This window comes from Saccopteryx bilineata, chromosome 10 (genome assembly GCF_036850765.1).
Source record: "Saccopteryx bilineata isolate mSacBil1 chromosome 10, mSacBil1_pri_phased_curated, whole genome shotgun sequence".
NCBI classification, from domain to species: Eukaryota; Metazoa; Chordata; class Mammalia; order Chiroptera; family Emballonuridae; genus Saccopteryx; species Saccopteryx bilineata.
This window is the reverse complement of record NC_089499.1, coordinates 31633527-31658682: the sequence shown is the minus strand read 5'-3', so window position 1 is coordinate 31658682 and position 25156 is coordinate 31633527. Positions and strand designations below refer to the sequence as shown.

At 41.2% G+C, this 25156-nt stretch overlaps 1 protein-coding gene across 3 annotated transcripts in view; it reads right to left on the bottom strand.

The window, feature by feature from the left end:
• The window catches only part of TBC1D5 (TBC1 domain family member 5), a 545405-nt gene extending 527579 nt beyond the window's left edge, over window positions 1-17826 (bottom strand). The window contains exon 1 of one of the 3 annotated variants that reach the window (XM_066245714.1): window positions 17594-17826. The gene's annotated coding sequence lies outside the window, so the exon portion shown is untranslated. The remainder of the gene's footprint in view (window positions 1-17593) is intronic. The other 2 variants (XM_066245713.1, XM_066245715.1) reach the window with 2 other exon arrangements.
• Window positions 17827-25156: the final 7330 nt, after the last annotated feature.

The following is a 25156-nucleotide window of genomic DNA, read 5'->3' as shown; positions in this document are numbered from 1 at the left end:
CTTCTGTCACTGACTTGTCATTCTAATCCACAAAATTCAGTCCTTTCTCAAGACAAATCCAACTAATCAGTTAAAAGACACCCCCTTTAGCCACTAATTTTATTTCATAAATTTTTTTAAAGATCAATAAATCTTAAAGTTGAAACGAATTGCTTTAAACATAAGGAGTAAGGGCACAATTTACTTGTAAACAGGTCAGTGTCAACTGATTACTACTGGACTATTCAAACTCTTCTTTCTTATAATCATCACATGAAATTCTTTAAATAAGCTAGTCCAGTGGTCGGCAAACCGTGGCTCGTGAGCCACATGCAGCTCTTTGGCCCCTTGAATGTGGCTCTTCCACAAAATACCACGTGCGGGCGCTACCTCGATAAGGAATGTATCTACCTATATAGTTTAAATTTAAAAAATTTGGCTCTCAAAAGAAATTTCAAATGTTGTACTGTTGATATTTGGCTCTATTGACAGAGTTCGCCGACCACTGAGCTAGTCTAATAAAATAACTCAGTAATCACCCAACATCCATAAAATATTTCAGAAAATGAAACATTTTAGAACAGACAGAACATCTGGTTTTTTTGTCTGAATAAACAGTTTTTGTTAGTCATTGAATTAGCTGGTCTGGATCTCCACAGAAAAATACTATTAGACAGTGATCCCCAAACTAAAATTAAAGCAAGTGATCGCCTGACCTGTGGTGGCGCAGTGGATAAAGCGTCGACCTGGAAATGCTGAGTTCGCTGGTTCGAAACCCTGGGCTTGCCTGGTCAAGGCACATATGGGAGTTGATGCTTCCAGCTCCTCCCCCCTTTCTCTCTCTCTCTCTCTGTCTCTCCTCTCTTTCTCTCTCTCTCTCTCTCTCTCTCTCTCTGTGTGTGTGTCTCTCCTTCTCCTCTGTAAAATGAATAAATTTTTAAAAAAAATTTAAAAAGAAAGCAAGTGATCAATTTAAGATCACAGACTTTGGAATACTGAGATCTGTAAAGAAAGAGGGGCCTGACTTTAGTAGCAAAAAGCATTTCCTGAGCAACTTTGTACCACCAGGCATTTTATTAAATTGTCTCATTTTACTCCTCACAGTGAGGAAATAAAACCCAAAGAGGTTACATACTTTTTGCAGGCAACCAACCTAACTAGCAAACAGTAAAAGTAAAATTTGAGTTCAATTTTGTCCTGCTCTAGAGTCTCACTCCCTCTTGCTGTTTCTGGAACAAAGTTCCCATGAGTGATTTTAACCTAAAAATGAACCACACAATTACTTTAAAAAAAATAAAAGGCTAAAACGACATAACAATCTCTGGCTAGTATTTTAAATAGTAACTATTATCAAACACATACATTTTTACATAGATAATATTTGTATAAATATAAAGAGAACTTTACTTAGCACCTATTATGTCGTTTCGCAAATAAACCAATTACAAGAAGGACCTACCTCAAAAGCTTGTAATTACTAGTTAATAAACATTTCTCAGTGATACAAAAATCCTAAAATGAGACCAGCATCTCCAAGCCACATTCAACCCTCTCTCCTCACTTGACTTTCATAAACTGACAGAATAGCCCTGTCAGATCTTCCAGGTTAATTATTCCTACTAGATGTCCGGTTAACGCTGAAAGCACAGTGAAAACTGAGTTATTATCCTAGCCCCTTTGTGAGAAACTGACATTTGTTTTCTGTTATGTGGTCAACAATATCTTCTATACTCATCCTTTTTTAAACCACCCACTCCACTGAGGAACATATTTTACATCACAACTTGGTCATGCATTCATATAATAAGAAAAAAGTAAATTGCTTTTGTTTTAACCTATCAGCGTTTTTAATAGTGTAGATCGGTGGTCCCCAATCTTTTTTGGGCCACGGACCGGTTTAATGTCAGAAAATATTTTCACAGACCAGCCTTTAGGGTGGGATGGATAAATGTATCACGTGACAGAGACAAGCGTCAAGAGTGAGTCTTAGACAAATGTAACAGAGGGAATCTGGTCATTTTTAAAAAATAAAATATCGTTCAGACTTAAATATAAATAAAACGAAAATAATGTAAGTTATTTATTCTTTCTCTGTGGACCAGTACCAAATGGCCCACTAACTGGTACCGGTCCACGGCCCGGGGGTTGGGAACCACTGGTGTAGATCATGAAGATATGATTATACCTAAAAATCTCTTTGGATCTGCAAAAAAAGTCAAACTAGAGCACTGAAGAAATAAATAAATATACCCTAATGAACAGACTATAATAGTAATTTCTATTCCTATGAGCAATGACTTTGATTCACATGGAGTTTGATATCATGAAAAAACACATTTTCAAATATAAAAGACTGAAAGAGAAAAGAAAAACCAGGATCAGTCCAATTTAACCTATAATGTTTCACATAGTACAACCACTAGTTAAAAATTATTAGCCTGTGAAATATAAACCGAAGCTCAAAATATAAAATACAAAGTCAAATGTAAACAAGAAAAAAATATCTATATGAGTTTCATACAGTATCTTTTCTAATCCTGTGTATTTTTAATAAGGCAAAATATATCAACTTAGAAAGTATAATTTTAATGTCCTTTAAAGTTTGTGATTACAAGAGATTACCTCCAAGATCAAAAGCAACACTGCATAAATACCAGTATTGCACAATCTAACTGCACAAAAATTTGCTGCTGCTCAAGTTCTGATTGAGTGTCTAAAGTAAATTAAAAAAAAATTAAAACACAGTACTTAATAGGACACACGTTTGTATTAAAACAAAGCTGTGCCACTATTTCTTACCCAAATAATTTTCAAAGTATTTGACTAGAGAGCTCAGAACTTCTTGAAAGATAAGAAATGCCTGATTTGGCATTGTGGTTTTAGTAGTTGTCTCTGTAACCTGAATAAACTCAAAAGCTACAAATACAACATATTACTTTAACCAACATTCTAAAAATTATGTCAAGTTCCAAAAATAGAAACTACTGAATTGTCTTCATTATATTTTTTAATTTTGCTATGATAATAGTAAGTGTGATTTTAAAATGCAATCAGCTAATATATTCTACATTGTTATCACTACTCAATGAGGAAAAATGTCTGGATGTTAAGTAAAGAAAAACTAGAAAATAATTTGCAAGGTGTTCAAGTAATTCCACTTCATAAAAGATTCTAGTTCATGTATTCACTATAAACAACAAAAAAACAGAGATAGAAAAATCAGGGTCTAAATATCATATAGAAATTAGTATTCTCAATTCAAATAGCAATAGAGTGCTCTTACAGTTCTTACTTTATTATTGGAAGCCAATAAATATATTTAACTTCTGGAAACAAAGTATGAAGTTTTAAATTCATACTTTATAACCATTTTTTTGGATTAAATTCCTAAAATATTCCGGTTTAGCATAAATTAACTGTTGTCACAAACTTAAACCTCAGGTGACAGGAATATGCATGTGTGAGCATGTGCAGACACGCACACACGGGGTGGGAGCGGTGGCTGGCAATCTTTCTAACTTTCTGAAGACACTCATTTCGCCTTGTCTTCTTACCTGCCATGAAGAATGCGAAGCTGCATAATCTGCAGGCGGCATACACAGCTGACTTAACACATAATGAACCACCAAATCAACAAATAAAGTCACATTCAGACAATTTCTTATCTTCAAAAAAACTTTTATCATTAATATCAGTGTCCATAACTCTTCAACATTAAAAGTATGGTCAATTCTTTTATATTATTTGTACCATAAACAATTTCAAATTCCTTGCTAGATTCATATTTGTTTCTCAGTAGTTAACTATTAGTTGGAAAACCACTAAGAGCCATGACCTGTACTCACTGTTTTGTTTTACAAACATTACTCTATTTCCTATTGTGTATCTGGTAAGGTAGTCTTATCCCTATTTTACAGAAGAGAAAACTAAGTAACTTAAAGGTTAAGTTACATAACCAAGACTGAATTATTAAATGATGGACTCAAATTCTAATCCAGGTTCATCTTCCTAACTCTAAGGTCTATTTGCTCTTACACCATTCTAGACTCCCATAATGCTAACCTTGTTCACGGTGTAAAAAAAAATGTTTTTTAACTCCCACTATTTTTCCCCCAGAAATTTGAACTGGAGAATAGGGGATAAAAATAAAGGTATTTCCAGGAGTTACTTTTGCAGATACCAATACAAAAGTTTCTCTAAATTCTTCTTGGCTTGACTTTTAATGATTCAAATACAAATATTAAAAATTCCATCATGATAGAGCAAGACTTAAAGGCATTCATTAATCACCAAAAAATATTTCCTACAACACTGAAGATTCTAAAAAAAAACAACAAAAATCCGAGTTGAAGTAATATATCAATAAAAGTACTGTCAAATAGTATCTGTTTATTAAGTATAAACACAACAATTTTCTAAGAATAAAATAAGTGAAGCTCAGAACTGCTTAGTTATATTACAATCCTTCATTCTAAATACTAGAACAAATCAGAAAATATATCTAGATGAATGTTTACAATGAAAGAATAATATTTTAGAATTATGTCTGGAAAATATATTTCACCGTTATACCTGAAATGCATTTTCACTGGATAGAGAATACTAAACTGGCAATTTTTTCCTAGCATATTGAAATTATGAACCCATTGTTTTCTGGCTTCCATTTCTGCTCCTGAGCTGTCAGCTATCAGTGTAAATGCCACAGTTACTTAAAGGTAATCTGTCTTGTTCTCTGCCAATTTTTCAGGTATTCTCTTTGTTGGTAGTGCTCCCCATGTTACTATGATGTCTCTAGATGTGTGTTTCTTTGTAGCTATTCTGCTTGTGAGTCTCTAGTATATTTCATCATCTCTGAAATATTCTCAGCTATTATCTCTGCATTACTATTCTTTCTCCCTTCCACAATTAGGAAATTGATGAAATACTGTCAAACCTTCTCATTCTATCTTCTATATATCTAAAGGTCTTCATTTTTACCCATTTCCTTGTCTTTCTGGGCTATATTCTGGATAATTTCTTCTCATCTATGTCTATTTCATTAATTCTCTTTAGCTGTACTTAATCTACCATTAACCATTCTGAGTTTTTCATTATAATTTGTTTTGTCTTAATTCTAGAAGTTTTATTCAGTTCTTTTCCAAATCTGCTTGGCTTCCTATTCTCTGTAGATTTTTTTCTATTTTTTGTTTCTCTCTCTCTCTCTCTTTCTTTTTTTAATTAAGTGAAAGGAGGAGAGGCAGAGAGACAGACTCCCACATGTGCCCTGACCAGGGATCCACCCAGCAAGCCCCTACAGGGTGATGCCCTGCCCATCTAGGGCCACTGCTCCATTGCACAGCAACCAAGTAATTTTTAGTGCCTGAGGCAGAGGCCATGGAGCCATTCTCAGCACCTGAGTCAAATCGCTTGAACCAATCAAGTCATGGCTATGGGAAGGGAAGAGAGAGAGAGAAAGAAGAGGAAGGGGAAAGGTAGAGGGGACAAGCAGATGGTTACTTCTCCTGTGTGCCCTGACTGGAATCAAACCCGGGACATCCACATGCCAGGCCAACACTCTACCACTGAGCCAACTGGCCAGAGCCTGTTTTTCTCTGTTATCTTCTGTTTTGTTTTAATTTATTTTGATTGATTGATTGATTGATTGATTGACAGAGAGTCAGAGGGACAGATAGGGACAGACAGACAGGAAGGGAAAGAGATGAGAAGCATCAATTCTTCTTTGCAGTACCTTAGTTGTTCACTGATTGCTTTCTCCTGTACCTTGACTGGGGACCTAGAATAGAGCAAGTGACCCCATGCTCAAGCCAGCAACCTTGGGCTCAAGCCAGCAACCATGGGGTCACATTTATGATCCCACACTCAAGCCAGCGACCCCAGGCTCAAGCTGATTACCTCCTGCTCAAGCTGGATGAGCCCATGCTCAAGCTGGTGACCTCGGGGTTTTTTTTTTTTTTTTTTTTAAAATTTTTTTTATTTTATTTATTCATTTTAGAGAGGAGAGAGAGAGGGAGAAAGAGAGAGAGAGAGAGACAGGGGGGGAGCTGGAAGCATCAACTCCCATATGTGCCTTGACCAGGCAAGCCCAGGGTTTCGAACCGGCGACCTCAGCATTTCCAGGTCAACGCTTTATCCACTGCGCCACCACAGGTCAGGCCGACCTCGGGGTTTTGACCTGGGTCCCCTGCATTCCAGTCTGACACTCTATCCACCGCGCCACCACCTGGTCAGGCTATTTTTATTTTTTCTTATCTTTTCTGCAGGTATTTTCTATATTTTTGTAAACAGCTGTTTTATAATCTTTGTCTGGTAATTCCAAAATCTGAAGTTTTGGGCATCTACATCCATCTATTATTTCTGGTGCTTACTACTCAGACTGCCTTGTCACCTCAAGTGCTTCATTATATTTCACTGTGAACTATTTCTTTGGAAAGTTATTTGTGGGCATATGGCCTTGGTGTTCACAAAGCAGTCAAAACTGGGACACAGACTCTTAGGTAAAAAGACTATTTTAATACATAAATGTTATGTTGTAGAACAGGGTATCTGGCCAAACAGGAAGGGCACAAGTCAGACTTGCCAGTGTAAGGAAACTTCCTGGACACAGCATTTCACTTGAGACCTTAGAGTTCAGTAAGATCAAGAGACGGACTATTCCAGGCTTGAGGTGAACAAAATCACAAACAGTTCCAAAAACTCAAAGATTTCAGTACTTTAAGTGAAATCACAGTATAGGAGAGGCAAAAGAAGGAGACACAAAACTGAGAAATAGGCAACAGAGAGTACTGAATCGTTCTAGACTAGAGTGAGAGTATCAGGTGAGAGCTTTAAAGAATCACCGGGTTATAGGGACACTGGTCAGAAAGCCTAACAAGCACATAAGCAAGAGATGGTAAATTCAGAAGATCAAGAGATAATATACCAGGTAGTGAGGATCAAGAAACAATGGAGTCAAGAGGTAGATTCCATAGAGCTCAATGCCTTTAAATGAAAAAGGTAAAGTGTGTCTGCCAGGATTCTGGCTTGAACAACGAGAGAGATGGTGGGGCCATCCACTGAGATAATAAACTTTGGAGGGTGATAGGTTTTGTAAGAGAAGATAGTACATTCAGTTGCAGACAGACTGAATTTGAGTTTTCCGTAGGCCATCCAAAAATGGAGTTATCCAGTAGGCAATCAGATACACAGGTCTAAAGCTCAGGAAGAAATCAAGGTTGGAAATCTAATATAACAGACTCTTCAAAGCTTTTTCTATCTTTGAAACACTAATCTCTCCCTATCTCCTCTCAGGTCCTCAACCACTCAACACATCTCTGACAACTTGTCTTTACAAAGTATCTCTCTCATTTTGTTAACACTTCCAAAGCAGTGGTTTTATGTTATGAGAAAACCCAAGTTAATCACTTGTTTTGCCACAGGCTTTGCATGGTAGGATGAAGAATGGCCACAGGTCAGGGTACTCTGCAGGTAGTTCTAGTGACGAGAGAAAGAAAATTGGGCACACTGATCCGGACCACTTCCCAGACTGGAGCAAAGTATCTGTTCTTCTGATCGAAGTAGAAAGCATGGAGGGGAGTTCTTCATTGGAAGAAAACAAGGTATAACTGGAGAGTAAACAGGAAGCCAGAAAATCATTATAAGGGTAGGGCTAAAGAAGTCCAGGAAAGATCATCAAAAAGTATTGATAGAAAGAGAGCCAGAGAAAGGAAAGCTGACATACCAGATACTTTCCATCCTTACCTCTGCCATTCTGTCCTACCCACACTGCCTCCTGATCGATTTCTAACTTCCGAATGGTCTCCATTACATTCAGTTTGACAATTACAAAATTTGGCTTGTTGATCTTTAAGTAGACCATAGCAGAATCTTAGCTTGAGCGGGGAAGATGGGGAGTGACCAACCTCATCATAAAGAGTAGAAAATTAGACTACCTGACCAGAAAAAGAAAACCATGGTAGTACTTGATATTGCAAACAAGGAAACACAAGGTTGCACAGTCTGATCTCTATACAGTGCTACCTTGAGATACGAATTTAATTCGTTCTGTAACTGAGCTTGTAAGTCAGTCAACTTGTATATCAAACTGCCGATACTGGACCCGTGCGCCAATGCGCCACTAGCAGCAGCTTCCCGAATCACAACTTGAATCTCGAAATTTCACTCGGATCTCGAACACAAATACGAACCGAGTCGCAGCTCGTATCTTAAAAAAATTCATATGTTGGTCTGTTCATATCTTAAGGTACCACTGTAGTCTATCAGTCTTGTCTTTTCATTTCTGCCAAACCACATAAAAAATAACTTCACTCTAAGGAGATAAAAACGCAAAATCTCAGAGTAACTGCTTGGGAGGTGGAGCTGGACAACCACAATTATTTTAAAGTACTGGATTGCTGTGTATATTACTACAAGAGTTCTAACCTAGTAGAATCACACAATTTTTGAGCTAGGAAGATCCTTAGAAATTGCCTTAGGCAGTTTCAACTGCTGTAACAAAATACCATAGACTGCGTGGCTTATAAACAACAAAGATCTCTTTCTCACAGTTCTGGGGGCTGAGCACCCTCTTCCAGGTTGCAAACTGTGGACTTCTGGCTTCACCCTCACATACCAAGGGAGGAAGCAAACTCTCTGGTGACTCTTTTAAGGGCGCCAACCCCATTCATGAGGGCTCCACTCTCGTGACTTCATCTAATCCTAGTTACTTCCCCAAAAGTCTTGCCTCCTAATCATCACATGGGAAGGGAAGCAGGGCTTCAATTTATGAATTTTGGGAGAACACATTCAGTCCATGAGAGATTATTTGGTGGAATGGTTTTCTGAAAGCTAAGTACATCAATTCACAGTAATACCATATGAAATTATATTTCAAGTCACTGAAATTCTGAAAATCATTTCAGTACTGCTACCCTATGTGAAAATTAACCAAGAAAAACCGTTATGCAAAAATGGCTGGCTTTGATGGTATGCTTATCTACCTGGAAAATGTAAAAGAATTAACTCAAAAGCTGTTTCATAAACAGACTTAGAAAGTGACTGGTTACAAAATAAAACACACACAAAATCAGCAGCTCTTTATTTATCAGCAAAAGTCAGGTAGAAATACATAGAGAGGGTATGAGAGAGAGAAAGAGAGAAATCCCATTCATAACAATAAAAAATAAAGTCCAGTGGGCTGAATAGAAGGGCAGACAAATAATAAAGCTTTTGATACCCATGGAGAAAGAACAGATCATTCATTACACAGTAGTGAGAAAACTGACTAAGAAAAGACTTCAAATTTTTTGAAACCTATACTTTACGCTATACAACCAAACATGTTCTGGAATAACTGTACACCCAAATTTAAAATTGAAATGAAAAGGACTGAAATATAAATTAATAGCTATATAAACACAAGGTAGAAAAAGCCTACAAGATACATAAAGGAAAAGCAAAATTTAACTACAGAAAATGTTAAAACCTATAAGGCATGAGAAGGGAAGAAAGTATAAAGTCAATTATACCCTAATAAAAGTGTTCAAGAAAAGATGGCAATTCCCAATAACAGCAAGTACAAGCCTCTCACACAGCTTTGTAGTAAAAGATAAAGTGGTACAATCTTTCTGATAGGCAATCTGGCCATGTGTATCAATCATGGGCATATCTTTTCCACTCATGACAATTTTTCCAACATAAATAATAATGTATAGGCACAAAGGGATATTAGCTACAATAATGATCAGTGTGGCACTGCTTGTCATCATGATTGAAAGGAACCTAGATCTCTAATAATGGAGGAATACTCGAGTATTTTCATACAATGAGAGAGTATGGAGCCACTAAAAATTAAGTGGAAGAGTAACAACACTAGCAATATATAATGACGTCAAAAATAAATGCAAGCACCAAAATGACAAGAATTCATGTTTCTCTGTGTATATCTACAATACACACACATACACACGATAAAGAAATTAAAACTACCCCTAAACTAGTTAAGAGAAATGATAGTTGCAAAAGGGAAGAGAGACAATTTATCCCAAGCCTCACTGTACCACACACATCATTCTTAGCATTAGCCTCTCGGACTTCAAGAAGTCTAGTTTAATTAACACAGTAAACAAAGATGGAAATAGTGGTACCACCTGCCCATGTCCTATCAACTCCATCTCCTCCCCCCAAGCACTTCCAGGGATTCAGGACAATCAATCCACTATCTCACCCAAGGATGGCAAGACATGTTATGTTAGTAACTCCTCTTGGATTTCTGCAAGGTAGCTCTAACGGAGTTGATTCTGGTCCCCATAATTATCAGCAAACAGAATGCAAAGCCTGTATAACTTGGCCTCAGTTTACTTGCACTGTTATCGCCCCAATCCCATCATAAAAAGGATGCATTGCCCCCAAAGTAGTTACAGGCGGCACCCAGGTTACGAATGAGATATTCTGTAGGTTTGTTCTTAAATTGAACTTGTATTAAGTTGGAAGAAGTTCATTAACCTATTAAATGCAACTTAGACAAATGTTTGTCTCAACATAGTATTTATTTTTACCTTTCTGTGCATATAAACACTTAAACATTTTCACACCTACAGAACCTATCGCAATCATAACCCAGGAATTATCGGTACATTAGAAGTGAGAGCTTACTTATCACAAATCTAATTTTTCTGAAGACCCATGATTTAAAAGAAGAAATCTAATTACTTTGGTTCAACCTTTTTATCTTATATACGGACCAACTCTTAGTAACCCTAAAAGATAAAACATTCTGGCTAATGAAAATTTGTGACTCGTTTTTCAAAACTAATGCTTGTGGTACAAATCTGACTTATTTTCAGCCTCTCCCAAGGCAAAATAACCCTGAAGAACACTTTGAGAAATTTGTGGCCCTGGCCAGTTGGCTCAGTGGATAGAGCATCAGCCTGGCATATGGGCATCCTGGGTTAGATTCCTGATCAGGGCATACAAGGGACGTGACTATCTGCTTCTCCCCCTCTTCGCTCCCTCTTCCCTTCTCTCAGCCAGTGGCTCAACAGCCCTGGACGCTGAAGATGGCTCGGTTGGTCCAAGCATCAGCCTCAGGAACTAAAAATAGCTCGACTGACCCAAGCACTGATCCCAGACAGGGGTTGCCAGGTGGATGCCAGTTGGGGCACACGCGAGAGTCTGTCTCATCTCCCCTCCTCCCACATAATAAATAATTAAATAAATAAAATTTGCAACAGAGCAGGTCATTATTTTTGATAATTTATTCTTATAAAATTTCCACAATAGCATTACTTTTGGTAACAGAAAAAAATGTTTTTCTCATGGCAGGTTAAGCTCTCATACAATTACTTGACCTAAGATACACATCCACAGCAACATTTTCTTTTGACAGATGTACCACATCTAATACATCATAAATCATCACGTAAAACTAAGTCTAACTGCCCTGGTCAGTTGGCTTGGTTGGTTAGAGCATGGTCTCAAAGTGCAGTGGTTGCCAGTTCAACCCCAGTCATGGCCCATACAGGAACAGACTGATGTTCCTGCCTCTCTCTACCTCCCTTCCTCTCTCTCTAAAATTAAGCAATACAATAAAAAAAAAGAAAGAAAAAACTGCCTGACCGGTGGTGGCAAGTGGATAAAACATAGACCTGGGATGCTGGGGTCCCAGGTTCAAAACCCCAAGGTCACCGGCTTGAGTGCAGGGTCGCTGGCTTGAGTGTAGGATCATCTACATTATCCCATGGTCACTAGCTTGTCTTGAGTCCCAAGTCAAGGCACATATGAGAAATAATCAATGAACAACTAAACTGAAATAATGATGCTTCTTATCTCTCTCCCTTCCTGTCTGCCTCTCTCTCTCATAAAAAAAAAAAAATTCTAATCAATTTTTAAAAGTAAATCATTTTTCTAAATGTAGACTTCATGATCTACAAGAAGGAAAGATTCATTTAAAAGTTTATGAAAATATGCAACTGTCTATAATGCTTATTTCAAATCTCTTATCTATTTTATTTCAAAAAGGTAATATAATAACCATCTTTCCTAGGCAACTGAATTAAGAAAAATAATAAATTTGGAATTATTAAGTATTTTTATGGAATAAGCCAGACACCACATGCAGCACAGAACAATGACTGAATATTATCTTTTGCTGTTTTTCATAAAAACTAAGATATTTAATGAGCAGCTACTGTATGCCAGGCCTTGTACTAATTGTTAAAGATGCAAAAGGCTAACTCAGAAATGCCCTACTCCAGTTCAGTCTAGTCAAAAAGACATGCACTATGATGAACAAAACTATAAAATATCTATACAGACTCCTACATCTTATTGACAGTTCCAAAAATCCAAAGAGCTCTAAAAACTAAAAATTGTTTTCTAAGTTGTCAGCAAAACATGGCCTAAGTAATATGAGGCTTTTTATAGTCTTTTTTATTATTCTTAATATGAATATGTATAATTTTGCTGGGGAAATTAATGTGAATGATTATGGGGTGATTGCTCCTATCCATAGGAGGTTTCATGATATACAGCATATGCACCATATTAATTTTTTTTTCTTTATTAGCGAGAGAGACAGAGACAAAGACGGGAAGAGAGAGAGATGAGAAGCATCAACTCATAGTTGTGACACTTTAGTTGTTCATTGATTATTTCTCATATGTGCCTTGACGGGGACGGGGGGGGGGGTGCTCCAGCCAAGCCAGTGACCCCTTGCTCAAGCCAGTGACTTTGGGCTCAAGCCAGCCAGTGACCTTGGGCTCCAAGTCAGCAACCATGAGGTCATGTTGATGATCCCACACTCAAGCTGGCGACCCTGAGCACAAGCCAGTGATCTCAGGTTTTAGAACTGGGTCCTCAGCATCCCAGGTTGACACTCTACCAACTGTGCCACCACCTAGTCAGGCCATATTAATTTTCGATATTCCAAAAACTTTTTACTTCTGAGACACATTTGCCATGGGTTTCAGATAAGGGGCTGTAGACCAGGTCTGAAGGATGCAAAGCTGGATTGTTGTAAGGAGCAAAGTAGTTGGTTAAGGAAGGTGTAAATTATACAGTCTGAGAAGCCATCAGAAGAAAAGGGTATGTTATTCTAGTCTTCAAAATACTACATTTGAAACAATCCTTTCAGACAACAACCAAAACTACATTTTGTATCTCTATAGCCTTAATTCTTTGCTTTGAAAGATCTGAGTGCCTGACCTGTGGTGGCGCAGTGGATAAAGCGTCGACCTGGAAATGCTGAGGTCACCGGTTCAAAACCCTGGGCTTGCCTGGTCAAGGCACATATGGGAGCTGATGCTTCCAGCTCCTCCATACCTTCTCTCTCTGTCCTCTCTCTCTCTCTCTCTCCCTTCTCTCTCCTCTCTAAAATGAATAAATAAAATTTTAAAAAAATTTAAAAAAAGAAAAAATAAGAAATCTTTAAAAAATAATAAAAAAAAGAAAGATCTGAGCTGCCAAACTGTATTTAATAATATTTAATTCTCCAAAGAGGTAAGTATTAATATACCAATATTGTATTTTCATCCACAAAGTACAAACTTTCTGTTTTATTAGCCCATACAGCCTTACATCAAATAAATGTACAATTTCTATTAGGTTCATTCAAATATACACTGCTCACAAAAATTAGGGAATCTTTCAAAATGAATATGAAGCAATAAAATATCCCCTAATTCTTGTGAGCAGTGAGTGTAGTATGTCTTAATTATGTGGACATGATCAACCACACTGTAGATTATCCACAGAATGGTAGATTAACTATGTGCCAGATACTATCATTTTATATATATATATATAGTATGTTATACATGTGTGTGTATATATATGTCTATATGTATGCATATACATACATATATTCTCGTTTAATCCTCAAAACAACTTTCTGATATAGCTTTTATCTTCATTTTAAAAATAAAAAAGTGAAGTACTATAAAGTTAAGTAACTGGCCAGCATATTATAATAGACATCACAACAATAAATGAGCTTTGAGAAAACATTTACAAGAGGGATTTATTGTTATATTGACTTTCTTTCCAAACTCACTATTATTCCAATTAATAGAGAATTAATGCTACTAGAATCAGCCTCACAAGCCCTCCCTGCCCCCAATACTCTCCACCCCCAACTAACCCCTGCCACACCTCTCATTTCTCAAGTTCTGGTACATATACCGTATATCACTGCCATTCTAAACATCTGTCCATGAAAAGAGATGTCTTAGACCAGCTGAAGAAGCACCATTCCTCAGACTGGTGCTGATATAAAACAAAACTTTCTGTGGTACAAGACAAAAAGAGGGAGGACAAACAATGTATTAATATGTTTATAAAACACTTATTATTCAACTTAAAATGCCATCCTTTATTCAAGGTTGTCCTTCTTACTTTTTCATTGTTAAACATATGATAAGGATGACCAATGTTTAGTTGTTTTTTTATTGTTCTTACTAGCCAAATAAAAAGTCAGTAACCCAGTAAATTGCCCCAGAAATGCCGTTAGGATGACAAAAATAGAATAAATCTACCAAGTATGCATGAGGAGGCAGAGAGAGGACAGGCAAAGGCAGGAAACAGAGCACTGAAAACTCGCAGGGTCAAACGGAAGCAGACAGTACTTTTACATTTAATAGTGACACACAAACTTAGAGACTGGTCCAGCAAACAAGTACAGACAAAATAAATCTCTGCAAATTTCAGTATCTTATTCAGAAATGATTACAAATATTGAGGAAATAATACCAGTTCTTCATGTCTAAATGGGAAAGTACAGGGGAAATTTTTTTAAAGGGTAACAAATTTGAATTTTGAAATGAAAGTAAAGCTCATTATTGTCAAACAGGAAAGGAGACATAAAAGAATATCATTAATTTATCTCCTAAAAAGGCAACACAGCACAAAGAAGACTATTAAAAGCATGGACTCTAGGGTCAGCCAACCAGAATCCCACCTGTTCGCTGTGTAAACCTAAGCATGTGGTTTTTACCCTTTCTTTTTCAGTTTCCTTAAAGATTACTGAGGATTAAATGAATTAAGATGGGTAAAGTGCTTAGTACAGTGCCTGGCACTTAGCAACTACTTCAAAAGTACTGTCATAAATATTACTTGATAACATAAAGAAATCATGTTAAAGTAGAACTAAGAACTATTAAAAATTACAGTACTAAAAGCAGTTGATGTTATACTTCCATAAAGTTGTTTTAAAATACAACCATTTTGATGAACATAAAGTATCTGAAGTTACGTGTGACGTTTTTAAACCCTTCAATTTTTAATTACATTTAAAAAACTCTGAATCCTTGTTTGCCTCCAAGGCTCATGATGGCAATACTCAGATGAGGCTGCATTTGAGAGAAAGAGCACACACTCAATACTTCCGCCAATTAAAGAAACTTTCATCCCAGCAGCACATTCAGAGACATAAGTTGATAAAACCCAACTCCCTATGGCTGACCAATTCCTTCAGCTAGAAGTACAGCAAGCTTCCATGGAAAATGTGCAGACCAGGTGAGAGAGGCACCACACAGTATACACACTTGGAACCTGCATTCTTCCAGCTTGGGACAGCTCCCCCCTTCCCTGGGACCCAGACTTGGCTGGCTCACTGTCCCTAAGGGGAGTCTTCTCAGTTCATCTTGCTATTTGCTTCTTCTCTCAAGCCACCTCTACACCCAGGGTGAATTATTAAAAGACGCTTGTTCAGGCCCTGGCCGGTTGGCTCAGTAGTAGAGCATCGGCCTGGCTTGCAGAAGTCCCGAGTTCGATCTCCAGCCAGGGCACACAGGAGAAGTGCCCATTTGCTTCTCCACCCCTCCCCCTCTCCTTCCTCTCTGTCTCTCTCTTCCCCTCCCGCAGCGAGGCTCCATTGGAGCAAAGATGGCCCGGGCACTGGGGATGGCTCCTTGGCCTCTGCCCCAGGCGCTAGAGTGGTTCTGGTCGCAACAGAGCGACGCGTCAGAGGGGCAGAGCATCGCCCCCTGGTGGGCGTGCTGGGTGGATCCCGGTGGGGCGCATGCGGGAGTCTGTCTGACTGTCTCTCCCTGTTTCTAGCTTCAGAAAAATACAAAAAAAAAAAAAAGACGCTTGTTCAAAGATACATCATTTTATTTCTTAGCACAAAAGTTATCTATATCTTTGCTACTGAAGGATGGATCCTTGACAAGCAGCACCTAGAAGCTTAAAAGAATATCAAGCTGAATCACAGATCTACTGAATCAGAATTGGCTTTTTTGTTTTTTAAAGAATTCCAGCCCTGCTCTATAATCACTCAACTACAGATAGTTGTAAAAATTAAAAAGGCTCAATTTTTACATTTGAATTCAGAGATATGTTGTGAAAATTACCAAGATGTGAAATCAGGAAAAGTTCATTATGGGAAATAACCAACATTTAATTGAATTTTTTTTTACCACTGATAAAAGCAGTATTCAAAGATGTACAGCGGTTGGCAAAAGACAGTCTACAGTTGCAATACAAATAAATAATACAATAATTAATAGATAATAATACAAGAGTAAACTATTTCATATACTCACAACAGGAAACCTACTTTTGCACACCTCTGTATTTTCAACAAGGCCTACAGTTAATGCTCCCTGCTTCGAATCACTATTTTGTGCAACAGCACAAAACTAATTAATATAGTTTTATTGAGACTATATTTTATTGTCCAAACAATACAAAAGAATGACTGGGTCTAGAAATTTCAGCACAATCCGGTCTATGAATGTGCATGCTAAAATTTCGGACTCAGTCCAACTTCAAAATCGACAAATGAAACTTTTTCCGGGAAGTCATTCAGGGGGGAAAAAAATATCTTAAGTGTAAACTTTCAGCGTAGATCATATTCCTGCAACTAACCTGTTTAACATTAGCACTGAAAAAGTCACTTGTAGAACCGAAAATTATTTTAGAGGTTTGCCCCTGTTTTTCCAGAAGTAGGGAGTTAAAAAAAAAACACAAAAAGTTCCCCTTCAGCAAAGTTTTTCTGGTATCCTGAAAGGCCTCAACTTGCATGTTCTTATACGTGACTACACTTAAGTCTTAGTAAACCAAGGTCGCGTTTCTCTCCTCCAAGAAGAGAGGCTTCTACCTCTTCTAGCGGCTGCGTTTTGAAAGGTCTGGGATTGCGAGTCGGTTTCGCTTCCGGCCCGCGAAGGAAGCGTGCTCCCCGGGGCAGAAAGGGACAGGGCAATCGACCGAGTAGGAAGCGGAGCCCTGGCCCAGCCACCGCGCAGCTGGCCTGGCAGCCTCGACCCCTCTCCCGAGGGAGGGCAGGCGAGCAGGCTGGGGGAAGCAGCCTCAACCCTGCCCGCCCCGGAGCCGGGGGAGCTCAGCTCCCGCCACCCCACCCCCACGCCGATCGGGGGAGCGCACTACGGGGCGGGGGGCGGTGCGACTCCCCATCCACAGCAGCGGCGGCGACAGCAGCGGCGGCAGCACCCGCACCCGCACCCGCAGGCCTTCCCGGGAGGCGGCGGCAGCTGCAGCAGCGACGGGAGGGGAGGCGGGACTGGTCCTGAGAGGCTGAGCGGGAAGCCGGGGCGGGAGCCACTGCATGTGGGAGATGCATTGAGGGAAGGCGGGGGCGCACAGAGGGCTCAGCTGTTTTTACGATCATCATTATTTGTTTTACCTGTGGCGCAGAAGGGCTCCCCAGCTCCTACTCCCTGAATCCTCCTCCTCCTCCCCTCCTCTCTCTCTGTCCCTCAGTCTCTGCCCGGCGCGCGTGGAACCCGCCGGCCCGACCAAAAAGAGAACAGGGCGGGCGGGGTGGCGGCGGTGACCAGCAACCACGTGACCACGCTCGCGCCGTAACGGAGGCCGCCTCCTGCCGCGCGCCCTCCCAGCGCTCCACCTCTAATAACCCCGCGCCTCGCGGGTCCCGGACGCTCGTGCGCAGGCGCCCGCCTGGAGACTGCGCGGGCGCGCGACGCGCTCGCTCTGGGGGCCGAGTCCGTGGGGTCCCACTAGGGTCCAGTCGGGAGTGAGCCGCGGGGCCAGCCCTCCTGGGCTGAGCCGACCGGCTGCGAGAGCGCATGCGCGGGAGGCTTTAAAAAAATTTTTTCTTCTTCTTCTCTCTCTCTCTCTCTCTCTCTCTCTCAACCCCCTTCCACTACCCCACCACCAGCAGCGCGCAGCTGGAGTCTGTGAACCTGACCTTGGGACTTAACCACTTACACTCACCACCTCCTTCCCAAGGCGAGACTAAGGAAAAAAAGATGTCAGCCCCTGGGATCCTCCCAGCCTAAGAATGTATCTTTCCTTGTTGTGTGCAGATAGACTTCTATTAGTTTTCTGTAGCTGAGGAGACTCTTATTCATGCTTCACCACCCCGCTTATCTGTCACTTCCTCTGTGAAATCTAACCTACCCTGTTTTGGAGAAGTATTACCATTTTGTGTTGACCTACGTAAATATAACCCATAGAGAAATAATATATAATAGTTATTTTCTACAAATCCACAGAACTAGGCTCGGATTTTATCTTTTTCATGTAACCCAGGGCAGTATGTGTCTTTATCTCAGTAAAAGTCTGATGACTACCAGAATACGGGCAATGTCCAAACCCTAGGTCTTGTTGCCCTCCGTTTAGGCTTAATCATGATTTAAGATTTCCTTTAGCCCAAGCATGTGGAATGCTAGTGTTTGTTTCCCCAATATGAAAGCCTTTGAATGGCAATGCTAATTAGAGTAGTAAATGCTTCACCTAGTAAAAAAGATTTATAATCTTTTATTAGCCTACCTTCACCAAGAGCTTTAAAGGAAATTGATACTGTTGAGTCCAGCAAAAGAAAATCAGGGAGAGAAAGGACAAATTTCCAAAGGTTAGCTAGCTTCGGTGAGGGTCCCTATGTGGGAGACCTTTCTTCAGACAAACACTCGCCTTCACACAGGGATTCCCTCTTCTGTTGCCCCTCTTTGATGTAGAACCTGTACAAGTTAAATTATTGCTTCTGGTCAGACTTAATCAGTGTAAATAATTAAAACTTAAAAATTTACTGACAGTTCTGACTAGACCAGTCATCATTACTGTTAAACTAGTAAATACTGACGTGATATTCAAGAAACAAAACAACAAAATCCCTGAAAACGGTCAGATAAATGTTGATCAATAAACAGTGGTAACAAGTTCTTCTGCGAAACTAGGAAAATCATATTGGGAAGAAGATAATTATTTCTACCTTTCTAGGTTCTTTGGTCTAAGAATCAAATGAACATAACACAGATTAACAAGAGAAAAACAGACTTAAGTACAGATATGCAGTGTCCCAAAAGAATATAAGACCCAAGGGCAAGGGGGGCAGTTGAGATGTATACAGTAAGTCTTCACTTAACATTGTTGATAGATTCTGCGACTTTAAGTGAAACAGCATATACCAAAATCAGTTCTACCATAGGCTAATTGATATAAACAAGTAGTTTCTAGGGCATTTCACCACCATTATAACGAAACAACATTGAAAGAAATGACATTATTCAAGGACCATTATAACAAAACAACTGAAAGAAATGCCATGCTGAGCTCATAAGAAAGAGGGCACCAAGGAGGGGAAAGGTAATTCACAGGAAAAGAAGAAGAACAGATGTTTGGTAATTAAATGTTTGCCTTGCCATACAGATGGTCATCAGATAAAAAGTTTGTCTGGTAATATCTCTCTTTCTGGGACACACAGTCTATCTAAATTCTTTCAGTAATCCAGGGACAGGTAAAAGTTTTTCTTGAATCTGCTAAGCCTTGACTGCCTTCAAATAGTTCACATTAGCAAAGAGGCTCATTCGGGGGGAGACTTGTTCTGAACCCCTTCAGTCACAACCCTCAAAACTCCAATCTTATATGCATGCAATACTGACAGACACTTACCTGTGCTCACCAATGTATTGATATATACATCCATATGGTCTGTTACTACTTTGTTTATGCTACTATCTTCTGTAAGGTCGGTGGATAATGGGGAAAGCTCAGGCCTGGGAACTTTGTCTAGGACCGCCCACAACCAAGCACGCCAAAAGAACTTCCCAGGAACCCTTTGGAAAACAGCGACCGTCTGCCAGCCAGTGAGATTTCACTGTGTCATATTAGCTTGACCACCCTAGGGACCCTTTAAATATCTCTCACGCGGGTCACCACTTGCAAGTTCCTTGGCCTCCGTCTTTCCTCGGGGCCAGGGAACCTTGTGGGGCAGGATGCGTGCTCTGAACTCAGTAAAGCCTTTTATTATTCCACACTTTGTGGCTCTGGCCTTTTCCTTCTCGGTGGGGAAAAATACCTTACATTTTGGTGCCAAAACCCGGGAGGAGTTTGAAGTCTGCAAGGACCGCTCCTCTCCTGGTCCCCTCTGAGAAAGAACCAGGATCTCCGACCTTCTACCCACTTTAGCACACAGTGTGGTAAGTCCCCTGCCTCCAGCCACCCTTGAGTTCTTTCTTCCGAGACTCCCTGACCATAACTACATCAGGGAAGTCTTTTCCGTTCCGAGTGAGTGTGTGCTTGTGGAGACGTCCCAAGCACATCCACTTTACCTTATTCTTCCATGGCCCGAGCTTGAGTTTTGAGACGCTGATGCTCAAATCTGACCACTCCGAGGACTGAGGGTGGCTGTGGGGGCACAGGAATCTCCCTCCCTAAAGAAGAAGAAATTGTTCTTCTCCACTGTGGCCAGGCCACAGAACCCACTGAATTAGCCTCCTGAAGGGACTTTCCGTTTTAATACCCTCACCAATTTAACTATCGCTAAAAAAAGCTGGGAGTTAATTGGACATCCCTTACATTCATGACTTCTAATTATTTGCGCACCCGTCTTTAATCTCTGTGCTGCCTGCTCCACCGCGCAGGCCTTTTTCTGTCCAGAGAAACCTCACTTAAAACCTCCACTCCTGATCTTTCCTTCTCCATGGACTCCCAACTCTCTCCCCGCCCCTGCCTGACCCCCGGGGGCGCCCCTCTCTCAGGACTTCTCTCTGGTCCCTCTGTGAACTTCTTTCACTTGGGTCTCTTCCCTCCAAGAGCCCCCTCCCCTCCCTTTGCAAAAACCTGTTTCTTATTCACCACTACCAGTCTCTCTTTCTCCTCCCCTGCTGGCCAGGGGCCCCTTCCTTTTTTCACTGTGTTCTTAAGTCTCTCCTCTATCAGGCCATTCTCCACATACTATTGGCTCTTACACCAGTTTGCAGGACCCAAGGCCCAACCCCAATTTTCTTGCAGGAAGTTCTGGCCCTGTCTTGCCTTTGGCTTCAGTATTTCCTGCTGGATCTGGGTGTCGGGCTCCCCACGAGCCCCCCTCCTCTTATTCTTAACCCCCAAATCCCTATCTGGGACCTGTGAACATGGCATTTAAAGTTTTTAATGGTCCCAAGTAGTAGAAATAGGCCAAGGCTGTTCGCCAGGCCCACATGCAGCAGAAGGCAACGCTCCAAATCCAGACTTTTGTGGCAACCCTGAGGCCAGCAGAGAACAGAGGCAAGGCACAGGAAGTGCCCAACCCAAGTCCAAGCCGCAAAGAAAATCCCCACCAGCAGCTTGCTTTAAGTGTGGCAAGCAGGGTCACCGATCCCGGCAGGGCCCCTGCCCGCAGCTGCCCACTGAGCCCTGACTGCAAACAGCCCGGTCACTGGCGGAGTGATTGCCCCTTTGGGCAACAGGCTTTTCCTCAACACCTCTATGTGGAGGACAAGCCACCTGAATGGGAGGCCAATCCAGCCAGGCGGGTGCATCGCTCAAACTCCTAAGACATGGCCTAGACATGGAGAACCCAGGGTATGCTGCAACAAGTGGCTAAGTCCATCTCATTTCTTGTGGACACAGGGGCTACCTTCTCTTTTTTGCCATCACACTCTGGACCTCTAATTCCTTCACGGGTCTCGGTTATGGGAATGAATGGGACCTTTTCCTTTCTCCTTTTTACGCCACTCCTCACATGCAGTTTTGCCTCAAGCTTGACTCCTTACAGGACCACTGGCAGTCGGAACCACTGGACTCTATCTATCTCCAGCTCACCAAAAAGCTGGACCCTACAAATCTACCTATTACTCCTCTTTTTTTTAAATCCTTACAGGACCGCATCCGTGAAGTTTCTCAACTCATGGCAAAACAGATGTTCCTCCTGACACCCCCTCAAAACCACCACTTTCCCATCACCCCCTCCCCACAACGCCCCTAATCAGCAGGAAGTAGCCAGATGAATAAACGGCGCCCCTATTCTATTTAACACAAAAGGTCAGAATGTAAGGTCGGTGGATAATGGGGAGAGCTCAGGCCCGGGAACTTTGGCTAGGACCGCCCACAACCCAGCACGCCAAAAGAAACTTCCCAGGAGCCCTTTGGAAAAAAGCGACCATCTGCTAGCCAGTGAGATTTCACTATGTCATATTAGCTCGACCACCCTAGGGAGTCGTTAAATATATATCTCCCACGCGGGTCACCACTTGCGACTTCCTTGACCTCCATCTTTCCTCAGGGCCAGGGAACCTTGTCGGCCGGGATGCGCGCTCTCGACTCAATAAAGCCTTGTATTATTCCACACTTTGTGGCTCTGGCCTCTTCCTTCCTTCTCGGTGGGGAAAAATACTTTACATCTTCCTATTCTGAATATCCAGTCCAAGGTTCAGACTTCTGTGGAAGAACATTATTTTGGTGGCTCCCTATGAACTGTACTTTCTCAGGATTCACACCCATGTGCAATCCTATCCCCTCGCATCTGGGCTGGACCAGTGACCTTAGTGTGGCAAACATGACTGCTAGTTCTAGGCACAGGCTTTAAGAAGTCTTTGCAGTGACCACATTGAAATTTACCAGAGCCGTAGTCATGAAAAACAAAAGTGATTAGGAAATCCCCTCATCTTTCTGTGCTCTGGGAAATGGCTTACTACAAAAAACCACCCTTCCCCATATGACTTAGATGAGATTCACAATCCGCTTTCTCATAACACTAGAAGATGATTCCTTTTTCACTTATGACAAAGTCAAACACAGACCTTTTCTTTTTTGCTAAACCTATTCACAAACTCAGACAAAAATCCTTCAATTTTCTATTCTTTGTCTCATGAATGATTAACTGAGGTTAGAATTGTTTGTCATCTTGAAATTAGCTAGACCCAGAGATAAACATTTCCTGACTAAGACTTCCCCTCATTACAAAATAATCTCAACTATAGTCAATCCACCTACAACCACCTTGCCAAGGCACTCTGATCCTCATCTTCAGATCTGGGTCCTCTCCCTATTTCAGTAGCTGAAATAGAATCTTAATTTCCTTGCTTGTTTCTTTTTTGTCTTGACAGCCACTTCTGTTTTTGCCCTTTGGGAGTAGCACATATAAGAAATCCGACTACTCTGACCCCTCCGACTACTCTGACCCCTTTCACTACTAGTGAAAACTCTAACCTAGCCATCCAGAAAAGCTGAGCGGAGGAAAAGGAGGGCCCTGGCTCAAGCCCCAGCTGAGCTTCGGTTGGACACAGCACCGACCAGCCACGCATGTGAGTGAGGCCATCTTAGAAGTGGATTATTAGATCCTGGCCGGTTGGCTCAGCAGTAGAGCATTGCCTGGCATGTGGAAGTCCCAGGTTCGATTCCCGGTCAGGGCACACAGAAGAAGTAACCACTCTACCCTTCCCCTCCTCCTTCTCTCTCTCTCTGTCTCTCTCTCTCTCTCTCTACCTCTCTCTCTTTCTCTCTCTCTCCCTCCCCCCCATAGCCATGGCTCCAATGGTTCAAGCAAGTTGTGGCCCCGGGCACTGAAGATGGCTCCATCCCTCAAGTACTGAGATAGCTCAGTTGCCAAGCAACGAGCAATGCCCCAGATGGACAGAGCATCACCCAGTAGGGGGCTTGCTGGGTGGATCCTGGTAGGGGCGCATGTGGGAGTCTGTCTCTCTGCCTCTCTGACTCTCACTTTATATATATATAAAAAGAAGTGGATTCTCCAACCCCAGCCAAGTTGCCCCAGATGACACCCCATGGAGCATAAACTAACTGTTCTCCACCAACCCAAAATTGCAGAATTATGAGAAAATAAATTTGTTATTGTATTAAGCCACTGAATTTGGTGATAGTTTGTTAAGTAGCAATAAATAACCAGAATAGACCTATATATCCAGCTCTGTGCTAGACATGTGTCCCAAATGGTCCATCTCACTGGTACCCCAGATTCAATCTGCTCAAATTGAGTTGTTCAAATTCCCTCCAAATCAGCCCGTTTTCCTGTGCCCCCGCCTCCACTGGTGGTGCATTGTCTCCCCTTCTGCCCTGGGCCACCAGCAGATAGCCAGAGAGCTTTCCTTGACTCTTCTTTATCCTGCAACATTTAGGCAACAAGAAATGGAGCTCCTTCTCCATTCCCACCAACGTCTCGCCTCCGATCCTCATCATCTCTCTCCCGAACTAGTAAGGATTAGTCAATTTCCTCCACATAGGAAGGAAGAGACTCACATGCACCCAGATTACCTTAGAGCAGGGGTCCCCAAACTACGGCCCGCGGGCCGCATGCGGCCCCCTGAGGCCATTTATCCGGCCCCCGCCACACTTCTGGAAGGGGCACCTCTTTCATTGGTGGTCAGTGAGAGGAGCACATTGACCATCTCATTAGCCAAAAGCAGGCCCGTAGTTCCCATTGAAATACTGTTCAGTTTGTTGATTTAAATTTACTTGTTCTTTATTTTAAATATTGTATTTGTTCCCATTTTGTTTTTTTACTTTAAAATAAGATATGTGCCGTGTGCATAGGGATTTGTTCATAGTTTTCTTTATAGTCCGGCCCTCCAACAGTCTGAGGGACAGTGAACTGGCCCCCTGTGTAAAAAGTTTGGGGACCCCAGCCTTAGAGGTTTATTGGCAGGCAGGAAGTGAGGACACACGAGAAACCAGCCCAGTCACCTCCTATTACCTGCATCCTGGTGCTTTCAAGGCTGGAGACCCAGCTATGGATAGCCATAGCAACTACCCCATCCTTTGGGCTACAACAGTAGCTCTAGGCACCCCGTTTCTCACTGGCTTCTCCCATCCTTAGTCCCCAAGAGAAAACACGAGGGGTCTGTTCATCCCCGGGCAGCACACAACGTACTGACAGGGCTGAGAGTGACCTGCAATCCAATCTCAGAAAAAGAAATTAAAGTAATAAAGCTGATGATTAATAACTCCAGGAAATAAAAACATTGCATGAAAATTCATTTTGAATTACACTACTTATAATGTAATACAT